This window comes from Lygodium microphyllum, chromosome 25, assembly GCF_053477565.2.
Source record: "Lygodium microphyllum isolate KBCC chromosome 25, Lygodium_microphyllum_v1.1.10, whole genome shotgun sequence".
NCBI classification, from domain to species: domain Eukaryota; kingdom Viridiplantae; phylum Streptophyta; class Polypodiopsida; order Schizaeales; family Lygodiaceae; genus Lygodium; species Lygodium microphyllum.
In genome coordinates, this window is record NC_141159.1 from 125,406,781 (window position 1) to 125,422,518 (window position 15,738).

Here is a 15,738-nt window from a genome sequence, read left to right on the forward strand (position 1 = left end):
AACTAAAAATTCTATGTCATGATGTGCATCAGAAAATCAACAACAATCAGCATGCAAATCACACCATTCAAACATCCCAACCCCCTACATTTAGGTATTGCTTTCGTTGCACAAGTGTAGAGGTTCATTTTGTCATGTTTTGATGTATAAAAAGCAATAAATCACAAACTTTGATAAAGAGATAGAAACAATGAGGCTAAACCTCATGCTTTACCACTACCACACATCCACAAACAATCATTATATTTTTTCTTATTTTTCCAAGACGTATTTCTATTTTTCTCTTTATTTTTTATATTTTCTTGATTTATTTGGAAATAAAATATAATAAATTCTATTTTTTCTTATTCCAATCACTTCATCACACTAACATTCAATTTATCTTTCATATTTTCCCCATGGGAACACCTTTTACCCACCCGAAACAGAAAAACTACCATTTTACCACTTAAAAACCGCATTTCGGGTTTATGGGAATTTAATAAAGCATGTAAATCATTGCAAAATCAAGATTTTTTGATAAAAATCAATTAATCATGATGCAATCAGCACAAAAATAAATTTTCATCTAATAAGAACATAATTATAATCATAAACTATAAAAAATCTTTCATTTTTCTTCATAAAGATGGTAATACCGTGTTTTTACGTAACCCGAGATGCCTTGAATGACTTCATAATCAGCAAACAAAGCCTCCATTGCTCTCAATCCAATGCTGTACTTCAATTTTCAGCATCTCCATCAATTTCCTTCACCATTTCCTTCATTCTCCTTCCTCGGTTCCTCTTTCAAGATGGTATACATGAACAACCCATACAGAAGAGAGAGAGGGAGGAGAGAGAAAGACTACAATCTGTTCTCTTCATCCGGACAGCCATTCCTTGGGGGGTCAAAGGTCCCAAAGGGCACCCCCCTTTGGTCCTCAAAGTTGTCAACCTTTTCGTATCTTGCCCATTTTGTGGCCCCTTCCGCGTCCGGTCTCTAATTCGAGCTCTGAAAAATCCTGCACGTCCGTCTCATTATCCCGCACTTACTGACAGCTCCTGACATCTCGAATGGCAGTCGAAAAAATTATCAAAAATCCACAAGTGTCGCTCGGGCGCCTTTTAAAAGCCGTCTTTCACTTGGTGCTTAAAATCATCCTAGCTGCAACCGCCGCCTTCGATGTTAAATAAATTTTTCCTAAATTCCAAAATTTTTGGTAAATTTTAGGCAGATCCCAGGCTCAAAACTCTGCTCTCATTGGCAACCACGGGATAGGGCGACTCAACCCCTCGAATCCCACAACAGATCTGCACAAAACAACCAAAGGAAGCATCAAGCTTATACAAAATAGATACATAGCCTGATCGAGAAGTATTTTCTTTTAGCACATTTCTTTTTTTAGGTTTTTATTTTCCCCCTACTCGGGCATGTTAAAAGGAGGGAGTTGAGCGTAGTGACCCAAGGAGAATAGGACATCGGCCTCAGGTCCTGTCTCGGTACCCAAGAACCTACCAAGCCCTCGCTAGGCGACACTTAATCCTTTTCTAATGCTCAATTTTATTTTCGCTTCAACCTTCATTCTTCTTTTCCAGCAAGATGTGGCGCCACCCCTAGGAAGACAAGGCATCGGCCTCGGGTCTGACTCGTCCCTAGGAACCTACCAAGCCTTCGCTAGGCAATGATCAACTATTTATAAAATTTCCTTTCTTTTCTTTTCTATTTTTATAGGGGTTAGAACCCCTTTTTACACACCTTTGTATATATTTATTTTCTTTTAGATATTCAGGGTTTTTTTCCTCTTTATCATCATCATTTTTCTTCTGGCAAGCTTCTTTAACTGCCTCACAACTAACAAGAACTCCTACAACGGCTGCCTAGCAGGCTAGCAGAACATGGTCACTAGGACTACTTTCTAAAATAGGTATTTTGATGCTTGACAATGTCTTTACAAGAGGCACCGACTACTCAGACCTCCCTCAGACATACCTAACCTAAAACTGGGACTTCATGCCTTGGACTCCAGTCCTCAACAAGAAAAGAGAATCCCCTACAAGTACACAGACACATAACAAAAAAACACGATACTCATAAAGGAGAGATATCACCTGGATAGGGCCACGAGAAGCTTTCGCGTGACATAGGCTCCTTCCAAGCTCTTCTTTAAACCTGTCTAGCACAAGACTAAAACAAGAAACCATCAACCGCACCTGTACTAAATAGATGACTAGCCCTCTTGGCCTAAAGAAATAAAACATTTAAAACCTCGCAAAACTGGCCCTCTTGGCCTAACGAAAACAAACAGAATAGCACCAACACATCCCTTCCCAAAATAGTACAGATCTACAATAATATGCTCCTCTCCAAGGAGAAAAAATAGGACTCACAACCCTAAGCTAAATGCATAAGGTTATGACCCATCCCTCCTACATATATAGCAAGAGGCGTATGCATAACATGTTGTCTAATTAGCCTATGGGTCTAGGATAACAACGGTAGATTGGTCTTGGCTACTATTTGCATCACCCATATCAACCATCGCCTGCCATATATTGCATGCTCTGATAACATTCCCCACAAGCGACTAGGTCCTATCTCATTATTGATAGCAATATCCAAACTAGGACCACAGTTGAAGAAAATGTCTTCTTCATAAGCAAGGTTTGCCAGTGAATCCGCAAACTGATTCTAGTAATGTGGAATTAGCTGAAAAGACACTCTCTCAAACTCCTCAAGTAGGGTCATAGCATTTCGATGATACATAAAAAGGATGGGATTCCGCACTATATATGTCCCATCTAGTTGATTCAAGATCAACTGGGAATCCCCTTTTACTAACACCTGTCGAATACCACCTTGCTTGGTAATATGCAGTCCCATAATCAAGGCTTTATACTCCGCCATATTATTAATGAATCCTACCCCGAGATAAGCATCTAACTTCATCATAACTCTACGTCGGGGATATCAGATTACGACTCCAACACTCCATTTTTTATTAAGGCCCTTGGACGCTTCGTCAAAATATAATGTGTACATCCACAATGGGTTTACACAACCTGCCATCACGAACTCCCCTATTCGTAATTATGATAGTCAAAATTTAGCATGTATAGAGGATGAACTGATCGCTCCATCCCACCTTCTTCATTAAACTCAACAATGATACATGTCAACATTCGTAAGCAGTGATGGCAGAAGACTTTGATTTCCCACACAAAGGTTCCGTCTTCTTGCTCAATCACTTTGTATCCTTTGCTCCACCAGATAAGTTTCCCCTGATGTTATCTCTACTCCAAATATGGCTGCTCCAAATAAGGAATTAACCGCCCCATCAACCAGCTTTAAGCTCTTTTGCAGGTCTCAAATCAGCCCCAGCATGGACTTGCAATGCATTTTTCTGTGTTAGCATACTTAGAAATAATAAAGTTTAATCTTATTAAGATTAACCTTATTTTTAAATTCTACTCCCTGTAGATTAGCTAATAGAGTCGTAGATCTATTTTTCCCTATCCTAGCAAACTTGTAGGGGCCATCCCATCTAGGTTCCAGCTTCCCTGGAAATAGCTCCCTACGCGCATCATAATACAGAACTAATTGCCATTTTTTAAAGGTATACTTATTTGCTTTAAGGTCATGCAACTGCTTCATTCGACGTTGGTGCACAGATCAGATGCCATACGCGTGCGTAGTGAGCATTATAAGGTCCCCAAGAACAAAATAACTCTACTTTTTGCACACAAATCAATGAAGAAAACTTACACGACATGAACAAGAGACCAATTGGGTGCAATCTCCCCCCATGCCTTGTGTGAGCACTCCACAAAGCATGTATTTCATATATTAATCATCTTCAAGCTCAAATAATAGCCCAAATTACAAAATAGCACGCTTTAGCTTTTGAGTTTGCTTTTGTGCCAATAAAGAATTAAAGCTAATGGGTGCCCTAGAAGTCAGGCGTACCCAAATACAATGTCCAATACAAATATCTAAATCATGCGCCCATGTGCATACAAAAATAATAAATAAATATCAAGCGCCTTGATAAATAAGCGCGATAAAATATAGACACCGTGCCTAAGATATGTGCCCATCAAAAATTGATGATAAATTTGAATACACACTATCCTCCAATGCTTTCCACTGCCACTGTTGCTTGCTATACACATCAATTGAAGCATTCACAATTGTTAGTAAAATAATATAATTAAGCTGACAAAAGTGAATACCTAATAGTCTTCAGCTACATAAATAAATTGGTTAGAAATCAATCCTAACCTTAATTTATCACAAGTACGCATTCTAAACTCATAAATATTTATTAATTTAAATATGTATTTTACAGAATCACCCGCTATGGAATCACCCATGTACACATAAAATTAACAAAATGCACGAAAAGGATAGGCGTCCCCATCGACTTCTCGCACAAAGAATTCAATTTGTGTATGAGCCTCGGTAATAAAATCTTATGGAATCCACCGTGGTAGGGAATCCACTGTGGAATATGCCTCCTGGCATCATACCCTCAGGGTGGGATAGCAATTGTCCTCAATCGCTATTAGCTCAATATGGAGCTAACAGAGTGGGGAAAGCATTTAAGTCTCTAGCGTGCATCCATTGGGCCTCTTCAACAAGATGGTTTTTAAACTTGACCAAATATCTAGAATATCTACGGCCAGTTCTAGTGGTCATAAAGTTAGTATCTATAATAGTTTCAGGCTCAAGGATTTCAGTCTCATCATCTAGCAAAGGTGGGTTTTCATAGACAGGGTGTACAGGTAATTGGCCTCTAAAGGGTCGTAATAAACTGATATGGAAGGTGTTGTGGATTTTCCAATGTTATGGTAGTTCTAGTTTAAATGCATTATCATTGATTTTGTATATGATCTTGAATGGTCCATAGAATCTAGGTGCTAGTTTCACAACTGGGTGTTTATCTACACTTTGTAATCTACGTTTTTTTATTCGTAACCAAACATAATCATCAACTATAAAATTCATAGCCTGTCTTTTCTTATTTGCTTGTTTTGTATATGATTGCTGGGCTTTAGCAATCATATCTTTAACTTCATAAAAAATAGTGGCATGCATATTAGCAATATCATGAACAGTTTGAATTTTGTTTGATAATGATGCAACATGTGTAGGCAATCTATATCCATAAATAACTTCAAATGGTGCTTTCTTTGTAGCTGCATGTGGTGTATTGTTATATGCAAACTGAAGTAAATGTAGATGTGTATCCCATGTGTGTGGTTTTGAAATAGTGTAAGCACGTAAAAGATCTAAAATAGTACTATTAGTAGCTTCTGTTTGTCTGTTTGCTTCAGGATGAAATGTAGATGAAGAATCAATCTTTATTCCTAAGTTAGCAAACAAAGTAATCCAAAAATTATTACAAAATCTAGAGTCACGATCAGAAACAATAACTTTTGGTAAACCATGATTAGTAAACACAATTTTCAAAAACAATTGAGCAGCTTGAGATGCAGTTAAAGTTTTCTTGCATCACTACAAGGATTTGAGCTAGTAGCGACGCCGATTAGCGATGGCGGATAGCAACGTCGCTATTGGTGTCACTATTTGTGTTGCTATTTGCGTCGCCGCAGGGAAAAAACACGGCCGAAACTGAGCGTGGTTTTCATTTCGTGTTTGCTCCATTGTGAGTTTTGAGAATGAGAGCGAGCGAGAGAGCGACCGTTGTGAGAGAAGGAGAGGAAGAAGACTTGCTGCCGCCACCGCCACCGCCGCCGCCGTTGTTCGCAACGGAGAGGAGGAGCCTTCATCGCAAAGAGGAGCCGCCCCACGCTCGCCATATCTCATCGATGAGTCTCCCTCTCTCTTTCTTTTGCTTGTTCAAGGTTTAAATCACTCTCTTTTGCTTGTTTAGGAGAGGAAATGAAAGAGAAAGAGAGGGAGAGGAAGAGAGAGGGAGAAAAAGAGAAAGAGAGGGAGAGGGAGGGAGAGGGAGAGTGCATTCTCTCTCTCCCTCTCCCTTTTGCTTGTTTAATGTTTAAATCACTTTCTTTTTTGCTTGTTTAGGAGAGGAAACAAGAGAGTAAGAGAGAAAGAGAGGAAGAGGGAGAGGGAGAGGGAAAAAAAGAAAGAGAAAGAGAAAGAGAGGGAGAGGGAGAGGGAGGGGGAGGAAATGAGAGAGGGAGAGAAAGAGAAAGAGAGGGAGAGTGCATTCTCTCTCTCCCTCTCCCTTTTGCTTGTTTAATGTTTAAATCACTTTATTTTTTGCTTGTTTAGGAGAGGAAATGAGAGAGAAAGAAAGAGAGAGAAAGAGAGGGAGAGGGAGAGGGAGGGGAAGGAAATGAGAGAGGGAGAGAAAGAGAAAGAGAGGGAGAGTGCATTGTCTCTCTCTCCCTCTCCCTTTTGCTTGTTTAATGTTTAAATCGCTTTATTTTTATTCTTGTTTAGGAAATGAGAGAGAAAGAGAGATAGAGAGGGAGAGAAAGAGAGGGAGAGGGAGAGGGAGAGGGAGGGAGAGTGCATTCTCTCTCTCACTCTCCCTCTTGCTTGTTTAATGTTTGAATCACTTTTTTTTTTGCTTGTTTAGGAGAGGAAATGAGAGAGAAAGAGAGAAAGAGAGGGAGAGGGAGAGAGAGGGAGAGAGAGGGGAAGGAAAATTAAGATAATAGACTTATTGATAATGGTATGCAATGTTCTTTGCCATGGGCCACGTACATTGGTGACTCGTTAAGATAGCTTAAAATTGGTCATGTCCTTCATAATGTCCAAGTAGGGGATCTAATTGTGATATGCATAATTCATTGTTTTTGTATTAAGTTTATAGGCATAACAAATTAGAAATCATGCCAACTAGTCAATGGAAGGACTAAAAGAAAATGATACCCTAGCTAATGGTCATTACGGTACTTCATCAAAATGAACCCAAAAGTATTGTTATAGAAGAAGAATCCCTTAAATTGAGTATAGGATATTTTCTTTCAGGTCTTATGACTACGAGTAGAATTGATTGAAATAAATTTTATTACTATAGTTTATAAATTTCATAGATGGCATTAATTTTAATACGCGATCCTAGGACAAAAAAACCACATTTCTAAGATGGTTTTTGTTGAGACTGATTTATTATTAGACTAAGAGATCCTCAATGATGCTCAAAATGGATTACTTATACTCATAGCCCTCTAGTGCAGTTTTTTACAATAACGAATAATTATCTACCGGGATAAACAAATCCTTGAGCATGATATAAGGCCAAGATATAACATCGAAAAATCTCTCAACTACTATGTAACTTGACGTACATCTCCATAAAGCTATGGTCAACTTGACGTACATCTCCATAAATCTCTCAACTACTATGTAACTTGATGTACAATGGAAGATTTATGGTCAACTTGCAACTTGACGTACATCTCCATAAAGCTATCCATTTAAGCCTCGTTTGCTGTAATGTAGATAAGATGGAAAACGAAGAAGGTCTTATTGTTCAAGACCGCGAGACGTATCTTAATCAGCGTGTCCCATGTCCTTGCTCTCAATGCAAGTTGGCAATTAGACGAAAATGCCGATTGTCTATAGAACACGTACGAGATTTGGCGAGTTTCAATCTGAGATCATTGATCAGGTGATTGCGGAATTTTTAGCAAATGGTAATTTGAAGTTAATATTAATCATGCATTGTACTCGCAAGCTAATTGAAAACCATACATAATAAGATTGGGTCTTGTTGGCAAATTTTCTATCCAGGGGAGTGATGTCTCAACCCAAGGGGGAGTGCACCCTTTACGGCCAATTAGAAGAGTTCGTGGACGTGCGATGGATGGATTGCAAGAGCCAATCCACCACTCATAAGGCCCATCTATACCATCAATGCCAGAGGAGACAGACAACCTTCCCGACCTACCTACAATCTTGGAGCCTGAGATGGAGGCAATGATCGATGCATTGATTTCCATGGATGTTGAGACATCTGACCCGCTTAGAGAGGAAGCATCCATACCATTATATGATGGGTGCTGAGTATCTCGGTTGAAGACATTGCTTGCACTCTTAAGTGTGCAAGCAAAATATGGTTGGAGCAATACGAGTGTGACTGAGTTATTCAGGTACCTTGCACACAGGCTTCATTGATTTTTTTTTAAACAGTATTATTGCAAATATTTGTGCTTTTTCAAGGTGTTTTATGATTTTTTTCAAGTTATTGAAATATCATATATTACCACCTGCAAATACCATGCCTGAGTCTCGTGATGATGCACGACATGTTTTACGGAAACTTAGTATGGAATACAATAACATCCATGCATGTATCAACGACTGCATAGTGTTTCGAGATGAATACAAGACTATGGAGACATGTCCAAAGTGTGGTGCTCACAGGTATCGACAGGACTTGCAAGGGCAAACCATCCCTCAAAAAGTTCTGAGACACTTTTCGCTCATCCCCCGCATAAACCACATGTTTCGCATGTTTGGCATGGCAAGCTTGACAACGTGGCATGTGCAGAATAGGTCCACGGATGGAGTTCAACGAATATCAGCGGATTCGCGTGCATGGAGCCACATTGACTCTACCTTCCCAGGCTTTGCGCGAGAGCCAAGGAATCTTCGGCTCGGTCTAGCCATGGATGGTGTGAACCCATTCAGTCTACGCTTGACTTCTTACAGTTTGTGGCCTATAGTGCTACAACATCCCTCCATGGCTTTCTATGAAGAAAGGACATCTCATCCTTATCTTGCTCATCCCGGGCCGCTACAAAGTAAAAAATATGGACGTGTATCTTCGTCCATTAGTTGATGAGCTTAATATTTTGTGGGAGGAGGGGGTCACTGTGCAAGATATGAGCAAGCGCGATGGTCGGCGGTTAGCCAACATTCGAGCCATTCTCATGTGGACGATGCATGACTTTGCGGGATTGGGAGAGTACTCATGTGAGCAAATCTCTGTTCTCGCTAGTAGTATCTATATTTTATTTCATTCAATCAAGTATTCACTAGGTCGTGGCTTGCCTTACAGGTCTGGTTACCTCAGGTTATCATGCATGTCCATTGTGTGGGCCACAATTAGACTCCCGAAGATCACGAACCATGAAGAAGATGGTATATCAAGGACACGCCGCTTTCTTGCCGGAGGATCATGAACTCAGGGAAGGTTTTCTTGGACGACCTCCAGCACGTATGAATGCTGCAAGCTGGTATGAGATGAAAATGGTAAGCTCGGAATCACATCCAAATGGAATGCGACGGTTCTCAGTTTTCTACGAGTTGCCATATTGGACCCACTTACATGTCAACCACTTGTTGGATCCCATGCATATTTTCAAGAATGTGGGCAGCTTGCTATGGGACCACATCACAGGAAAGAGAGACACTATAGGGTCACGAATGGATTTGAAGGAGGTAGGTAAGATGGAGGCGCTTTGGCCGCAGTCGAGTGCTGAAGGAGGAGTGCAACTTCCTCGCGCTCCTTGGGTTTTGTCTACCAAAGAAGAGCGCATTGTGAAGCAAGTAATCAAGTCTATCCGCACTCCGACGGGTATGATGCGTTCTCTCAGGTCCGCATTTTCTAAAGATGACCAATTGTTTGGGCTAAAATCCCAATTTGGCATAAGATATGTCAAGTTTGTGAACAGAATGGATTGTAATTAGCGTGGACATTTTGCAATTTGAAAAGTGGCCATTATTCATAATGCTTTCTCATTTGTGGCAGTTTGTCCTACCGATCGCGATCGCAAGATGCCTTACTCCAAAAATTCGCGGGGCCATTTACAAGTTGTCGACTTTGGTGCAATGGGTCTCACAGAAAGAGATTAAGGCGTTCTCTATTGAATCCGTAAGACGGGGAGCAGTTGAGATGGTCTGTCTCTTTGAAAAATACCTGCCCACTAGCATGCTCACGATACAAGTTCACCTTCTTGTGCATCTTGTGGACGAAGTGGAGATTGCTGGACCTATCCATATGCGATGCATGTTCTTCCTAGAGTGCTTCATGAAAACCCTGAAAGGCTTTGTGCGACAATGAGCTCGTCCAGAAGGTAGCACGACGAAAGGTTGGTTGGTGTCAGAGGCGTTAGTGCATATCTCACAATGGCTACCAACGGTGGAACTAGACAATGAAATGCTATGGACGCTGAAGGACGATGATAGAGTGACTGGAGATGTGGTGGTTGAAAATGGGGTAGAAAAAAGAATGGATGCCTCAATGGAAGAGAAGGTGAATTGCTTTTGTATGTTGCACCATGCCTCCATGGAGACGTGGCTCGCCAAGTACCAAATTGCAAGGCAAGATCGAGAGGAAGCGCGAGCTGAATTCCGACGCAGTACACGTCACCGACCAATTCGATATCCCAAAGGCATGGAGGAGATGCTACGGTTTATGTCAACACGATGGTTGCATGGAGCCTTGATCGCAGCATCCAGCGAAGGGACAGAGGTCTAAATGGAGGAGTGGGAGTTCTCGAGGGGATGTAGTCCAAAGGTGATGAGGGGTTTAGAATGTGTCGTATCTAAATTTTCTTACTACATCTAATTTGAGTGTTTCAAATGTACAGTACAAAATATATAGTGCAGCGTGGTCGCGCGGAGGGCATTTTCACGTGGAGCGTATTGATAAAATGCACTCCACAATGGACTGTGGTGTCATGGCAAGGTTTGAGCAAGAGAGCCGGTGACGAGCAACGGATCCAAATACGCTTGTGGATGAGATGGAGTATTTTGGAAACTTGCAAAGTATTATTACGGTGGATTACCATAGCTTCTCCATGATACTATTCGATGTGCAGTGGTTCAAAGTGGTACTTGGAGGAGCTAGAGCAACAGCTCGACGAGGTCCATCTGGATTTCTTGAAATAGATTCTGAAAAAAAATTGGACGGATTTGTGCGACACCTTTGTGTTGCCGGCCCATTGTGAACAGGTGCAAAGAGTCATTTGCTTGCTAATTGTAATAGGACATGGTTTATGTCACAATGGTTTGAACTCGCTTTGTACATGTTTGTGAATAGGTAATCTTCTATCCAAACCCCCGACAACCTCAATGGTGGTATATTATACCTTCAACTCCTCAAAGTGCGAGAGTATATGATCAAAGCGATGTTCCAGGCATAGATGAAGAAAATATGCAAATAGAGGGGTCGATATTACAAGGGGTGGAGGCCACCGCAAGTTTGGAGCCCACATCGGCTAACAATGATGGAAATACAAAAGTCCAAGAATTTTTTGAGAACGAGACAGACTCGTTCTTTTGTGATGGCATGTCTATTGACCTTCCAGTGTATGCAGAGTTGTGTCAGGAGATTAACATGGGACCATAGAATATTTCATTCTTGGAGAATTATATTACTCAATTCGTTGTTTAGATCTTCCATAAAGGTACATAAGATATGCATTTTAAGAGGGATTTTTCAAAAATGATTTATATTACTGTGCTTTGTATAGTTTAAATTGATTATTCTAACACCATTTTTTATCTGTGAAGGTGACATTTTCAGGATGAGTCGAGGGATGAGCGATGAGGAGTTTCAGGACATGATGGCACGCATGTCTCCAGATCAGCTCGCGAGATTTAGAGAGATGGCAGACCAGGAGCTGTCTCGTTCTTCGTCAAGGCGCTTTGCTAGATCTGCTTTAGCGCGATCAGATGCTTCAGCTTCGAGCAGACGATCTCGACGCTCACGACTTGGGCCAGAGGGAGGGACTGCATCGGGATCAAGGGGGTGCTGCTGTGGAGACACAGACGTGGTGTCTCCATCTCATCGTTCAACTGGAGCTACGTCACCTCCAGGATTTGTCACACCTATGGGAACGTCTACTCCAGTTACTCCGGCTTTTGCGCAACCATCAGCAGCCGCAGGTGGCACCCCTTTTGGTGGCACCCCTTTGAGTGGCACTCCGAGAGAAGGTACCCCCGTCGGTACACCGGATATACAGAGGTCTCCTGGATATGCCCAAGAGCGTGGATGGAGATGGGAGAGGACCCATCTTAGGTAGACTCCTAGGGGTTATGGATACCTAGTTGATAGTAGATCAGGAGCGGTTATCATGAATGATGAGGGGAGGAGGGTGATGGCTCGCATGAGGGAGTTGTGCCAATAAGTTTTTCGGCACAACGTCCTGGATCATTGGAAGAACATACCGGAGGGGAGCAAGGACTACATAGTAGCATCCTTGCACGAGGAGTTTCCGGTGCCAACCGTAGTAGATAGATTCTCTACGGGCTAGATGATGGATTGCATGCGTGCATATATGTCACATAGGTGATCCGACGCACGCAAGGCAATCAAGAGTGGGGTTGCAAAGCCCAAGTGGTTAGATGCAGACGACTGGCGCTAAATGAGGGAGGAGGCTGCAGATTCACCAGGACGTTGGAGTCAATAGCAGCGGGAGGCGCCGAGGGCATGACTCGAGGTCGGAGTGGTGCATCATCTTGGGAGTGGCGGCCACATGACATATTTGGAGGAGTTTGTAAGTTTCTCTTTTGTTTTGCTTATTTGTTTTTTTGAAATATTCTTTGTACTAACAATCATGTTTCTAACAGTTAGCATTTTATTTTCTTTGCAACACTCCATTACAAATCGCGATCCGTAAGGCCTTGAGACTCGATATGCAAAGAGGCACGGTCTCAATGCATTGATCGACCGATTGTATAGACGTAGCGGCCCTGTAAGTCACTCATCTTTCTTGTCCGTAGTTACCATGAGATATTTGAATGCATTATTGTATGGTGGATAGATATGTTGTTTCTTTTTCTGCAGAATCCATTCGATGCTCCTTTGCGGTGGGACGAGCTTTCGGGGGAAGAGGATTTGTAGGTCGCCCTTGGATCCTTGGAGCTCACACACCTTTAATTTTTAGTCGCCTAATCTATGTAGACATTTTCTATGTATTAGTGATATCCTTTCATGATTGTACCAATCGCATTTTATGCGATCATGTATTTATTTCATGTATCAGTTTTATGATTTCAGTATACATTCTTTTTGTTTGCAAGCGCTTTGTATGCAGTAGTGCAGAAACTATTTTGTATGGCTCTCATACATCACATAGTGCTGCTGCCCTGCCACAAATTTTTTTTCCCCTGTTACCGTCGCTATTTGTGTCGCAAATTTACTGCTCGCATCGCTATTGGCCTCGCTATGAGCATTGCAAATTTACTGGTAGCATCACTATATGCGTCGCTATATGCGTCGCAAGATGCGATGCATATAGCGACGCATATAGCGACACATATTGCAACGTTTCTATGGCATCATCAATAACGACGCTTTTTGCGACGATGGGGGAAAATTTTGTTGTTTGTATTTTTGTCGCTTTAAACATCGGTATAAGGTCTATATCTTGTAGTTCATGGAATAAAATATGCTTGTTTGCTAAACATGTCGACAACAGTCCAAATCATATCATAGTTAGCTTTAGTGTTAGGTAAACCAGTAATAAAGTCCATTGAAATCTGTTCCCATGGTTGTGATGGAATAGATATTGGCATTAGTAAACTATATTGTTTACCATGGTATCTTTTAACTCTTTGACAGACTAAACATTTAGATACAAAGTTAGATACATCAGTGTCCATATGTGGCCAATAAAAATCTTCAGTTAATGTACACAAAGTAGATATAATTCCTCTATGACCTTGATATGGAGGACAATGAATCTCATGCAAAACAAATGATCTAAATGGAACTGTCACACATAATCTCTTTTCATAAAACATGAATCCATTATTGTAAGACAGTGAATCAATAGGAATCCAATTGTTTGCAACTAGTTTATTCCAATCAGCTTGAAAAGTAAGATCCTAATGATAAGTATCTTTCATACGGATAAGGGAATCAAATGATATCATAGAAATATTATGAATTTTCGATCTTCTACTTAAAGCGCCGGCTACAACATTCTCTTTTTCAGGTTGATATTGTATAAGGGGATGAAAACTTTGAATAAAAGCTGCCCATTTAATGTGTCAGTCAGATATTTGTGGTTGACTAAGGAGATGTCTAATGCTTTGTTGGTAAGTTTTGATCATAAATTCAGATCCCATTAAATAATGTTTTCATTGATGTAAGGCTTGTACTACAGCTAGTAATTCCTTATCATATGTAGAATATTTAAGTTCAGATGGTTTAATTTTACAGCTAGAGTAGGCTATGGGATGGTTATCTTGCATAAGGACTGCTCCTATTCCAAAACCACTAGCATAAATAACTACTAAGAAGAATGGTCTATTGAAATCAGGTAGTTGTAATACAGGAGCATGGATTAAAGCATGTTTCAATAAATCAAAAGATTTTTGTTGATTGTCAGTCTAGTTATAAACAATACATTTCTTTAAAAGTTTAATCAAAGGTAATGCAAGTAATGAGAAATTTCTCACAAACTTTCTGTAAAAACTAGCAAGACCTATAAAAGAATGTAACTCGTGTACATTTTTGGGTATGGGCCAATTTAAAGTTGATTCTATCTTTTTAGGGTCAACCTTAATACCTTCTGATGAAACAATATGTCCTAGATACTCAATTTCTGTTTGGAAGAATTCACTCTTTTTTGGATTAGCATACAATTGATTATCTTTTAACAACTTGAAAACTAAAGACAAATGTTCATAATGCTCATTCTCATTTTTACTGAATACTAATATATCATCAAAGAATACTATAACACAATGCTGATACTTCAGAAATATGCGATTCATCATGCGACTAAATGTAGCTGGTGCATTAGTTAGACCAAAAGGCATCATTAGAAATTCATAGTGTCCAAATTGTATTCTAAATGCAGTTTTGAATATATCATATTTATCCAATCTTACTTGATGATAACCCGATTTAAGATCTATCTTACTGAATATGGCAAATCCTTGTAGTTTATCCATAAGATCATCTACCCTAGGAATTGGATATCTATTCTTAATAGTAATTTTATTTAGGGTACGATAATCAATGCACATGCGATAAGTTCTTCTTTACTAATAAGATAAGTGCACCAAATGGAGAACTACTAGGTCTAATTAATCCTCTGTTGAGTAATTCTTCTATTTGATTTTGAATTTCTTTCTATTCAATTTGGTTATGTCTATATGGTGCTTTACATGGTGGTTATATTCCAGGAATTAAATCTATTTTGTGATCTTCAGGTCATGAAGGTGGTATTCTAAGTGGTAAATCATCAACAAAACAATCTTGAAATTGGGCAACAAATTGTGTATGCCTAGGATGCATTTGTTTTTCTTTAGCTTGAAGTTCATTCACACATATTAAATAAGATTTGCTACTTTTACGTAATGCACGTTTAGCTTGAGTATGAGTAAGCAGTGGAAAATTATTGAAAGCGTACATACCATGCAATGTGATTTGTTTTCCTTGAAAATAAATTTTAATTGAATGCGTAGAATAATCTATGTCAGGATTGCATTGATGACGCCAAGACATTTCTAAGATAATGTCACTTGACTGCAAAGGTACAACTAGGAAATTTCTTCGTTCAGTATATTCAGTAATTTTAATTTCTAAATTATGCACTTCTTGTGTTCCATTATATATTGTGCCTAGGAATGCAGCTTTAATCCAATAATGTGTAGAAACAGTTTGTAAATTCAATTCCTTCACTAACTTTGCAGAAATAAAATCATGTGTGCTACCATCATCATGTAAAATAGTCTTATCTTTACCATGCACAAAACATTTCATTGTCAACAAAGAATGTGGAGTTGGCATACCTAGCAAAGTATCCAAAGTAGTACCAATGTCGTCATCATCTTCCGTAAAGTCAGGCATTTCCTCA